Consider the following 12,117-nt stretch of genomic DNA (forward strand, 5'->3'; position numbering starts at 1 on the left):
CACAAACATTTTATTTAATTAAAATATTTTAGAAAGAATATTATTATCTGTTAAATTATAAACAAAATAATTAATAGCTACCACTCACTAGTGAGTAGTGACTATTGACTCCCCTTGCTTTGCATGTCCTCTATTTATAATTTACTAGACAACATAATGATCATTTTTTTCAGAAATGACTCACACGTTCTTATCATCTTCACCGTTAATTTTGTGGGTCCCATTTAGGTCGTTATCATGGATAGCTTTCAGCCATCTGATGTGTCAATTATTTTTAGAATTATGATAGTAGCTTATGTTATCCAAAGTTTAACAGAGACCTTGACTATCTACTCCAGGATTGGACCCATTTCGTAGTGGGCCTGATCTCAGCTATCTTAACACGTGGCAGCATAAGACCGCACCTTATTGCTGTTAATGATAAGGACGCTCTCATTGTAGATTGCCTCTTGAGTCCTGAGTTTGGTCTAATGTATCGTGTGGCGGAAATTTCGGGATCGCGATGCATTTTTGTTCATCTTGAGCCTTTGAATGAGTTCAGATCTTCTCCCAACTCTGTCCGAACAAGCTATTGCAGCCACAAATCTGGAACATCTTCCATTAATGTTTCCCAATGTGCGGCTGTAATGGCTTGTTGGGACAGTGTTTGGAGTGATAATTGGTAGCAGATTCCTACCTCTTTGAATGGTTACTGAAGAGCTCCAATTAGCTTCCAATACACAATTCCAACAACGTTCCAACCTGTATATCGGGAACATCTTGCGAGATGATCCCAATGTGCAGCGGCAATGGCATGTTGGAACACCGTTGAGAGCATTTTATTGGTAGCAGATCTCTATACGCTTTTGAGTGTTGGGACGTAAATCCCTACCCAATTAGATGGTTAACAACTTAACATCAAGGCTATGTTTGATTTGAAGGAATAAGTAGGAAAAGAAAGGAAAATGTAGGAAACCTTTACAAACCTTTGTATAGGTTTCCTTGGCTTTCCCTTACTTTCCCTACTTTTCCTTCCAACGAAACACAGCTTAAGAGATGTGTGAATTGTGGTTGTATTAGCGGTACATTAGGAGCATCTCCCGTAATTGTTTGTTATCATTCATATGGGAGAATACACAGTGGGATGTGTATATGAGGTCAATGTGAGGAATGTTCTATAAGGAACATATCCCAAATCAGTTTTCGTACAAGAGTTAATGCCCCACAACATATTCCAATCGTGTGTAACGAAAATATATCCTAGTGATAAAGCACGACTCAGCACATCCCAACCATGTATTGGGAACATCTCCCAATGACAAGTACAGGAGATGTTCCCAATGCATGCTAAGATGTTCTTGGCACAAAGCTATGAAACGTTGGAATTTATGGGAAGGAGAGAACTAGAGAAAGGAGCTTACATTTTTTGTCTAGGTGGATGATAGATAGGTATTAATCGTCCACGATTGTACTCATAGTATCATTATAGGCCACATTGTCATTGAAAAATAGGGCCCATTTATCATGATGACGTGGCTTTATCAAAATTAGTCCAATACTTTCGAAAGTACAGGAGATGTTCCCAATGCACGCTAAGATGTTCTTGGCACAAAGCTATGAAACGTTGGAATTTCTGGGAAGGAGAGAACTAGAGAAAGGAGCTTACATTTTTTGTCTAGGTGGATGAAAGATAGGTATTAATCGTCCACGATTGTACTCATTGTATCATTATAGGCCACATTGTCATTGAAAAATAGGGCCCATTTATCATGATGACATGGCTTTATCAAAATTAGTCCAATACTTTCGAAATCAGATTCAGCCAGTGCAAAGCCCGTTTGAACACCCTTTATAGCCTTGCATTGGGAATATCTCCCCATCAAATAAAGCATAGAAATGTGGAGATGTTCTCGATGCAAGGCTAAAAGGCTGTTCAAACGGGCCTTGCACTGATTGAAGCCGGTCTCAATACTTTCCAACTCCCTAGAAGATTCACATGGTACAAAATTCCATTGGCAGGCACCAGAATGACACTGTACTTAATTGTGGAATTGATCACATGCATCTAAGTTTGTAATCATATGGTAGTTTGGATGGTAATTAAAGTGGATCGTCCAAATATGGACCTTTATATGTGTCCCACATCATCGAGTTAGTAGGCCTATCTTATACGGATCAGCCAAAGTTGAGATCCTCTACCAACAAAACATCTTCTAACCCTCTATCAATTTGATCTAACAACGCACATCTCACTATGAGACTGGGACCTGACATGTATGAGATGTATGGTGTGAGATTATGTTGGTAGAGGGTTGGAAGGTGTCTTGTTGGTAGGTGATCCGGACTCGAATGGACAATCTTTTTCTTTTTTGGGTAATAGAATGGACAATCCCATAACCATAATTCACACAAGATATAGGGATGTTAGAAGGTTGGGTTGTCAGGATTGGATCAGTTTTAATAGGTTAACTAGTGCCAAGCTCACCCCGTTGATGTGGTAGTATTTAGATGTCTTGGCTAAGCATAGAGTTACTAGTTGTAGGACGGGGCTGGGTAGGTTTCAAACTAAGCAAAACCCATACCGAACCCAACCCATTAACATCCAATCAAACCTTTTGGCACCTTGGATGGTTTATAGTCTATGGGTGAATGTTCAACAGTTCAAGGGATCTTTCATTTTTTTTAGATACTTATGTTATGGTTTGTCCAAACCAAAGGGTCCTTAAGTTCCAATAGGCTCCATTGTACAAATTTCTAGTGCAAATGCATGGAGGTACAAGTGTATTGAGTATAAATTATAATTTACTTTTGCTTTAGATTTGACTTTGTTAGTGAGGAGAAAGGGGAATAAAGTAATGTGGCCTCTACTTTTCTACAAAGGAGATGTAGAATGGAGAGTTGTCTCATTGGGAGAAGTGAAATAAGAAGCATAATGATAAGATCCCCACTTAATATAAGAAAGACAATCAAAGTAGGAGGAAGGTAGTAATGAAAATTTTGCATAATTTTGGATGCAAGATTTGCATTGAGAATTGCAAATGAGTAATTTGTATGAAATGGGAGTATAAATCATAGTCATCAACAAATTGATGCAAATGTGAATCACGTGCAAAATTTGTATTGGGTTTAGATTTGCACTACAAACCAACAAAGGCAAAGTGTTGAAGATGAGAAGAAACACGATGGAGAAATGTTCCAAGTGGCTCAATTGTAAGGTCTTTGAATGGCTGTAGCAAAGACTTAGGATCAAATCCTGCCTTTACCAGGGTTAGGGGTTATAGGTTTTGGGATGGGCTTGCCATTTTGTGAAATCCCATGGAATACACACACACACACACACACACATAGAGAGAGAGAGAGAGAGAGAAGTCCCCAATTTGCATGATGTGCAACAATGTGTAAGACATATAATCAACAATAAGGGTTCATTTGGTTCACAGTTGGAATCAAAATCTTTTAGAACCAGAATCGGAATGGCCTATTCCCATAGTCTATTTGGTTCAAATAGGAATGGGATTTCATTCCCAAGGGAGGTGGAGAGAATGACTATTCCCTCATATGGTGGAATACCATTCCACCAAGAATGGGAACGGGATTCCAATTCCACCAAACCAAACAGTTGGAATCAGAATAGCCCATTATGATTTCGATTCCAGATTTCTATTTTCATGAACCAAATAGGACCTAAGTGTAACAGTGTAAAGACTCATATATGTTTATGATGCCAAAGGGGTATGATACCAGAATAACTTTGACCAATCAAACCTAGTTTGTTGGTTATATATATATTTTTTTTGTGAATATCATGCATTTCCGATATCATAGTCAGACTCATGTGAGTAAGTAAACTTTACACACAAGTCCTAGATATTTGCTTCATATTAATTGTTTGTACACCACAAGTTTTAGTCATTTTGGACTTGAATTTGACCATGATGGTAAGGTTGCATTTGAATCAAGTAACATGCATTTTGATGATAAAATTGGAATTGTCAATTCTATGAATCTCTATGCTTCATTGGTTGGGATCATATTATAGAACAACAGAAGTTGGTAAAGCATGGACTTTTAGCTTTCTCATTTCAAGTTATTTGTTCATCTCCCATGATATTTGATGAAGACCCTTAGACTCTGTTTGTGCTGTAAATCTGAACCAATGGACCACTACCCTTATAGTTTAGCTAATTGACTAATTATACCCTTATCGTTTACATTTTGTCTTAATGTAGTCCTATTATTTTTGACAATTGACATCATCATTAAGTGCTAATAGAAAAATGAAATGTCAAATTTGCCCTCTATTATTCCTCAAAATTTCAAAATAAAACCTAACTGATGAAAATATTTAGTAACCCTTCCTCTTTTTTATTCTTCTTATTAACATAATATTTATTCATTTTTGCTACCTCTAACCACTAAAAAGGAAATGGATTTCACTTGTCGACAAGTTGATAACACTTCCTGGATCTAACCCAAATAAAACTGAAAACAGGCATACGAAATTTAGATTCAAACAATACACCTAAACTAAAACCAAACTAAAAAGGTAAATCTAAAGCAGATTAAAATGAGATTAAACAAATGACAACACTACCAGCAATGTCTGTCAGAGCAAAAGATTGATTTTAGAAAAAATAAAGACATCATTATCGGCGGTATCCATCTAAGCATGAAATGGGTTTTCGGGGAGAAAAATAAAGACAGTATTATCAACAACATTCATCAGAGTATGAAATTGGTTTTGGGAAGAAAAACAGAGTCAGGAATGGTTTAATCTTTTGAGACTAACATATATGAGTTAAATCTACATGCTATTGAAACATAACATGAAGCAATAGGCGGATTGGGTTAGGGTCAAAAGCCTATAGGGTTCGGTTTGACAGAATTACACCATTCAATTTTCTTCCCCAACCTTAGATCCCAATCACAACAATGGTGTGGAGAAGCTAATCCAAGAAAAACAAATGAAAAAAAATGAAACTAGGCAACAACGGAACTTACCTAAGTTATATTCTGACCAACTATGTGATGTTGTAATAGGGAGGCTCTAGCATGTTCAATTTTACTCAGCTGACGACCAAAGTGATAAAATGAATGATTGGTACTTGGTTAGGGATTCCAAAAGTGGCAAGTGAAAAGGATGAGGAAGGGGAGAGGGATGATGAAAATGTAAGAGGAAGTTGTGGAAAAGAAAATCATTCATACAAAAATGCAAAAAAGAAAATGGCTGACTAGTTGATTTTAAACCCACCAGCGAAAGATGAGCCTAGTGTGGTTGGAAACGAAATAGAGAGGTAGAGAAAGTGGTGTAGAGTGAAAAGTAACGAAATGAGAGAGAACAATCTACCAAAGTAGATATTGGTGATGTCGCTGCTATTGTGTGTTAAGTGCGACGCTTCGCTATTGCAAGCAACAACGATTGAAACATGGGAAGGGAGATAACAAAGGGGAAAAGAAAAATCAAACAATGGAAGAAGGTGGGGAGAGAGAGATGGAAGAATAGAGAGAGGGAGTGTCAATTTCATAGGGGAAGATGAAAGAAAATCAAAGAAAAAATATACAAAAGGAAGGGATAGAAAGAGGAGAATCGTCTTGCCCAAATCAAAAGGGCATTTTTTACCATAAAAGGGTAAGTTATGAATTTTTGAAAAATATAATAGTCACATGATGTCAAATGTGAATGGCTTATGACGAAACGTTAACGGTAAGGGAGGCTTTAGGCAATTGTCAGAAATAATAGGGGTGGTGCAAGACAATAGTTAAACCGTATGGGTAGAGTTAATCAATTAGCCAAACTATAAGGGTAGTTTAAGAAATTTGCCCTAAATTTTTTCACCTGATTTAGAATTGCATATGTTTCTTTTTTATTACTATATATATTTGCACTTTTAAATGATACAAAATTTGCACTATTGCACTTATTGAAAAAAACTGATGTGAAATCTGCATTACCTTCTTTCTACCTTAATTTACTCTCATATAAAGTGGAGATTACATCATTTTTACTTCTTATTTCACTTCCCCTTAACAAACAACCTTCAACTTTCATCATCATTTTACTTGCCATTTTACTTCTCACAAACAAACAAAACAAGTCAAATGTGAAAACAAAAATATATCAGAATGTACATTCAACCCATTTATATTCCTATGATTTTATTAGGGTAAATTTCCTTTGCACTGCAAACAAGTGGGGCCTTATGATCAAGATTTTAAAATGGCAAAACGCAAGGGCAAGGTGATTTACCTAACAAGCATAAACCTCAATATTCTTTTGAGGTTTAAGCCTCAATTAATACTAAAAAAAGTAAGGTTTCTATAATTTGGAAACTACATAATGTAAAGACAAGAAAAACAACAAGTAGTTTTGGTAATGTGATGCTATCGTGCATTAGTTTGGTTGGTTTAAAAAGAATTTTATAAAATTTTTCTTTTCTTTTATTTTTACTTCCTACCAAACTCACCTCTAAACATTCTATTTTTTTTTTTGTTTGTATTGTGCTAGGTAGTAGCTACATACTAAGATCTCCTTAACCATATTTTTCTTTTGGAGGTTGTTTTTTGACTTTTTATTAAAATTTTGAAAAATAAAAACATAAAATAGGGTCTGTTTAAATTCTCTCACAATCATTTCAATTTCCATTTTATTAAGAAAATAAATCTAATCATTCCTTACGCTGTATTTGGTTTGAAAGAAGAAGTAGGGAAAATCATACAAACCTTGTGAAGGTTCCTAACCTTTCCTTACCTTTTCTTTCAAATAAAACACAACCTTATGGAACATGGGCATCTTTTGATAATAGTCCATGCATCATGTCCCATAAATTTTATTCTATGAACTTTGTAGGCTTAGCAAATGCTATTAACTTGAGCCTGAAGGCATGAGGTATGTCTTTCACAACTTGAGTGTGGGCCTTATATAGGTTATTAAAATTTCAACTTCACTACTTAAAACCATATTTACAATTGTAGACATCATGCATAAATAAATTAACATTGTTCATTTTTTTTTTATTTAACATGGTAAGCCTGATAAAACTTGAACCTACAAAACTTTGGTGAATTACTCCTAGATTGGTGCCTATAATCCATTGTAAACCTGAATACAAATTAAAATGATAATATAAATGAACCAAACTTGAAACCTAATCCAGTTCCAAATTCTGACCCAATTCAACACAAGTTAGATGGACCCGAGATAAAGAGTTTCATGCCAATTCAGTTAAGATTATAATTCTCTATCATCAATCAATGTCACCAATCTTGATCTAGTTCTCTTTCTATTTGTAACATTCTTTTTCTCTTTCCTTTTGTATTATAATTAAATTCACTTTTGCTCTTCTCATGTTGAGAAAGAACCGATATGTGTATACACTTGTAAAATTTTTATGGTATCATAACTTTACACCCTTGAGTGCAATGGCATAGTTAGGAATTTTTTCAGTGGGGTCGTTCAATATTAGAAATATTTTCATATATTAAATGATCTAATTAAAAGTAACAAAAATAATTTAAAATCTTCAAAATACAAATATAAGGAAAAAAAGCTTAATACACTAATCACACTACTTCAACAAAAAATAATAAATGTCATTTTACAGTTGTCTTGACAATTGTATAACTTAAAACAAAAATCTAAATATAAGTACAAAACAAACCTATAAAAGTATAATTCCAAAAGGAAAAATTGAAAGCATGTAGAATTATTAAGTGAACCACACAATTATAAGCAAGAAAATTAAAGAATTAATACTTAATTTTTCTCAATTTTATACTTGTAATGCTTGTAATTAAATTAATGTGGATAAGTGAGCTATTGATTTAAATCTCATAACAAGTCTTACATAAAAAAATAAGAAAATTACATTAGAAATTCATATCCACAAGATATTCAATTGGAATGGTAACTTTCTTTTGAAGCTTTACTTGCCACATGGATAAAAGAAGGTTTTGTTTTTGGGTCATTTTTTAAATATGAGTTTTATATTATTAAAAGTATTGAATATAGATCTAATTAATAAAATTTATTTATGAGAAAAAAATATCTTAAATAGATAGAGAACAAGATATAATATCTTATATGGCAAGTTGGAAATGACATCGTTTTTAAAAATATTAAAAGAAATTCCAATTAGATTATGAAAAAATTAATGGAATAATGAATATATAGAATCCCGATATTAATGCCAATAGTGACAAAGTTGTGTATAAAATGTTAAACCTTTCATCTTTCTCATATAATAGTATTTTTATATGATATGTAATGGGGTTTTTATAAATGACAAGAAGGGGACTTTTGGATTGTGTATTTATAATAATTTTATTTATTTATTTATTTATTATTGTTGCAATTAGTAAAGTGGGTTTGGTTAAAGAGCCAATTGAGGCAGAGCTTATAACAGATTTTAAAGCTTTATCATTTACTTATTAGAGATGATGGCATTGATTAATAGTTGTTTCCAATGCAAAAGTGATGGTGGTGGCATTGAATGGCAATAAACCATTGATATTTGGGTGTTTAGGTCATTACATAGATAAATTTTGGAAGCTTGACAAACAATTATCTTTTGTCACTTTTGTTTATAATTCTCAACCTTTCACTAAACATCCTCATATTATACCCTAGAAGGTTAAACTTTTGAATGAATGTTGTATATGAGAGAGCCCCCTACTTGTAGGGTCATAAACGAATTAAATTCGGATCGATTTAAGAAAAATTTGAATCCAATCCGATTAATGAAAATTTGCATCCAAATTTGATTCGACCATTGACAACTTGCATTTGAATCTGATATTAAATCCAATTTGATTTGATTTTAATCTAATCTAACTCAATATTGATTTATAACATAAAAATAAAAAGTTAATTACTTTTCAAATTTTATATAAAATAAATTAAAATAAAATATACCATATTGAACTTATTATATATATATTCATATATAATTTATAAAAATATAATTTTTTATAATTTTAAATAGGGCTTTTTACAAAAAATTAATAAAGTTTAATGAATTGGCAAAATTCAGATACGTTTTCAAAAAAAATTGCAAAAATAGTGAACAAGACAAAAATTAACCTTTGTGGACTAAATTGTCCTTTCTTAAACTTCCACAACTTAAACGTAGGGGTGTTAACGGTATTCAGAAATCCAAATTTGAATTTAATATCCGATGTTATCAGTTCGAATTCGAATGATGCAAACATTCGAATTCAAATATATGCTTTGTATCGATTAAATAATCAAATCGAATTCGAATACATGTCAATTCAATTCGATAATTATCTGAATTTGATTAGTATAATAATATAATATAAAAGAAAGATACGTGTCTTAAAAGTTAGAACCTTGGTCATGTGTCTTTAACTTTTTATATTATATTATTATATACTCTTATTTTAATTTGAAAAATAAAAAATAAGTAATTGCTTCTGCCATGATAAGACCACTCAGCTCTGACTTATTTTCATTAGTTGACAAGTGATAAAAGTGCATTAATTACTTCAACCTGCTCCGGCTCATCTCCCCCATTTCCCTCCCTTGCATCTCCCATTTTTTCATTCTCCTACATTGACTTCCTCTCTGGCGTCTAGTTTTTGTCGATTTTCATGGAAGAGATTTCAAAAAAATGAATAGCGCATATTGAAAGCAAAGATCATGTACAAATGAAACAAAACAGAGTTTCACAGTAAATGAATAGCATAGTTGTAGTTATCATCCATTTGTTTTATGGTAAATGAAAAAAATGTTGCAGTCTCTCCCTCTTCTCCTCTTTCTCTCCCTCTCACCCTCATTCCCTCTCTTGCTTTCTCCTTGTTATTTGTCCGACTTGTTTGTTGTTTGTTCTGGATTTTATTAGGTATTTTGTTTTTCTTTTCTATTGTTTCCCTTGTTCATTCGTCTTCTTCGTTTGTAAAAATAGTGTATATCATTTGTTCATTCAAACAAAACAAGCTAAGACTTTCCCCATAATTCATTCAAAGGGAATAAGAAGGCAGAGGGTTCATTCTTGGATTTCAAGAATTAGGATGTAATCCATCAAATTTGAATTAATCGAATATTCGATTATCTAGTTGAATTCAAATTCAGTTTTTAAATTTTTAATATTCGTCGACTTTGAATTTAAATAATCAATTTTATAATCAAATTCGAATTCGAATACAACGTGATTCGGTTGGAATTCGCTCCATTTATAGGCCAACTTGAATGTCATTGACAATAATCTCCATCCTTCAAATGCCACTATTCATTTGAAAGTATCTGAGAATCCACAAATCTGAGTTGTGGAATTGTGAAACTATTCATTCAAATGCCATTGTTCATTTGAATGAAGTAACCAGTATACAAATCCCTTTATCACATTCATAATTCCTCCTAGGAACACCTCATATCAAAGTTGTCCATTATGGGTCATGAACCACAATATAAAAAAAGAATCAAGCTCCTATGGCATACCTGGAGAAGATCCATTAGATTATAATGTTGGTTCTGACTTTGAAGAAGTTTGCGGATCAAAGATAAATACTTATTGTCCTTGTGGTTCCCGTGGATCTCTTCCTTTGCATTGCTAACCACAATAGTGGATTCAAAGACTTTCTTGTCATGAAATGAAACAACATGAGACCCTGATCTTAACCCACCAAACCTGTATGCCTTGTCACCTAAGTTCTTATTAAATAGTGCTCATTTTGTTTCAGGCTTGCTCTCATTTTCCATTAATTCAAGAACCCTCTTGTCTTTGTGCTTAGAATCGTCATCACATAGCACAGTAAAAGATAGGGCAAGAGGAACAACAATCTCAAGTTTCCAATCGACGAGATTCTTGCAATCTAGTTTGTGAAACAAGGCATCAAGAGGGCCAGGAACATCCTTTCAGGCTTCCAACATCTGATTCATAGTGTCTACAACAACCTTCAACTGTAACAACATTGAAATGCAATTAACCAAATATTGCAAAGCTCATAATAGGCCCAAAATTCACAATCAGTTGGGTGCAAAAGCAAAATTTTTCCTACCTTATCGAGCCTTCGAGCCTTAAAGGACATCGTCAAACATGAAGACTTGAACTCAGACAACAAATTCCTCTACACAATAGCCAATCTCACAAGCATCTCCATCGGCAGACTTCCTTGTAGCCCAATCTTCACTACTTAAGAACTCAACCATGGAAGGGACCAAATTTATGAATTTTCAGATACGTTCGAATGAGCAGTGTAGTTTGAAAGAGGGAGACGATGAATAATGGTGTTTAAGTTGTAGAAGTTTAAGAAGGGACAATTTGGTCTAAAAAGGTTAATTTTTTGTCCTATTCACTATTTTTGCATTTTTTAAAAACATATACGGTTTTTTTTCAATTCATCAAACTTTATTATTTTTTTTTTGTAAAAGTCACTTTTAAATCTAATTATATAAATTTTATATATTAAAACCAATAAATATTACAATATAACTAGATTTTGATTTTAATTCGAGATTATATGGAGTCAAATTTGAATTCGATTTTAATTCAACACAACCTACTTGACTTGCACCATAATGGTCCAATCATTTGAGTAAAAACTAATTTTGTCATAATTAAATAATAAAAATTTAAAAAATAGATAGAAACACAGAAAATAAAAATAAAAATAAAAATACATAAAATTTATAGAAAATTTTGACACGTCTTAGAAATTATAAACTTATCATATCAAACAAAAATAAGTGTGATAAACAAGAATTATTTTTATAATTAATTATGTAAATGGAATAAAAAATTTTAAAGTTTCCCAAAAATGGGATTTCTTTTTTTTTTTTTTAAGTCAAATAGGTCAGAATATAATGTGACAATTATATAATAAAAATTCAAAAAATAAATAAAACTAAAAATATAGAAAATACATAATTTTGTTAATAAAATTTATGCACATCTCTAATGTTATATATTTATCATATTAAACAAAAATAAATAAGAATTATTTTTATTAATAATGAAAATGAAATATAAAATCTAAATCTACTAGCACACCATGCTTTGACTATTTATCCTTTTTAAATGGTTCTAATAAGGATTTGAATCAGATCAAATCAAACTTATTGCAGCCCTACCCGTATCTCTTCATTTTATGTACTAATATATTGTATAAAATGTTTGAGCA

Source organism: Nelumbo lutea, chromosome 3 (assembly GCF_056320005.1).
Source record: "Nelumbo lutea isolate HS-2025 chromosome 3, American lotus-T2T, whole genome shotgun sequence".
Taxonomy (NCBI): domain Eukaryota; kingdom Viridiplantae; phylum Streptophyta; class Magnoliopsida; order Proteales; family Nelumbonaceae; genus Nelumbo; species Nelumbo lutea.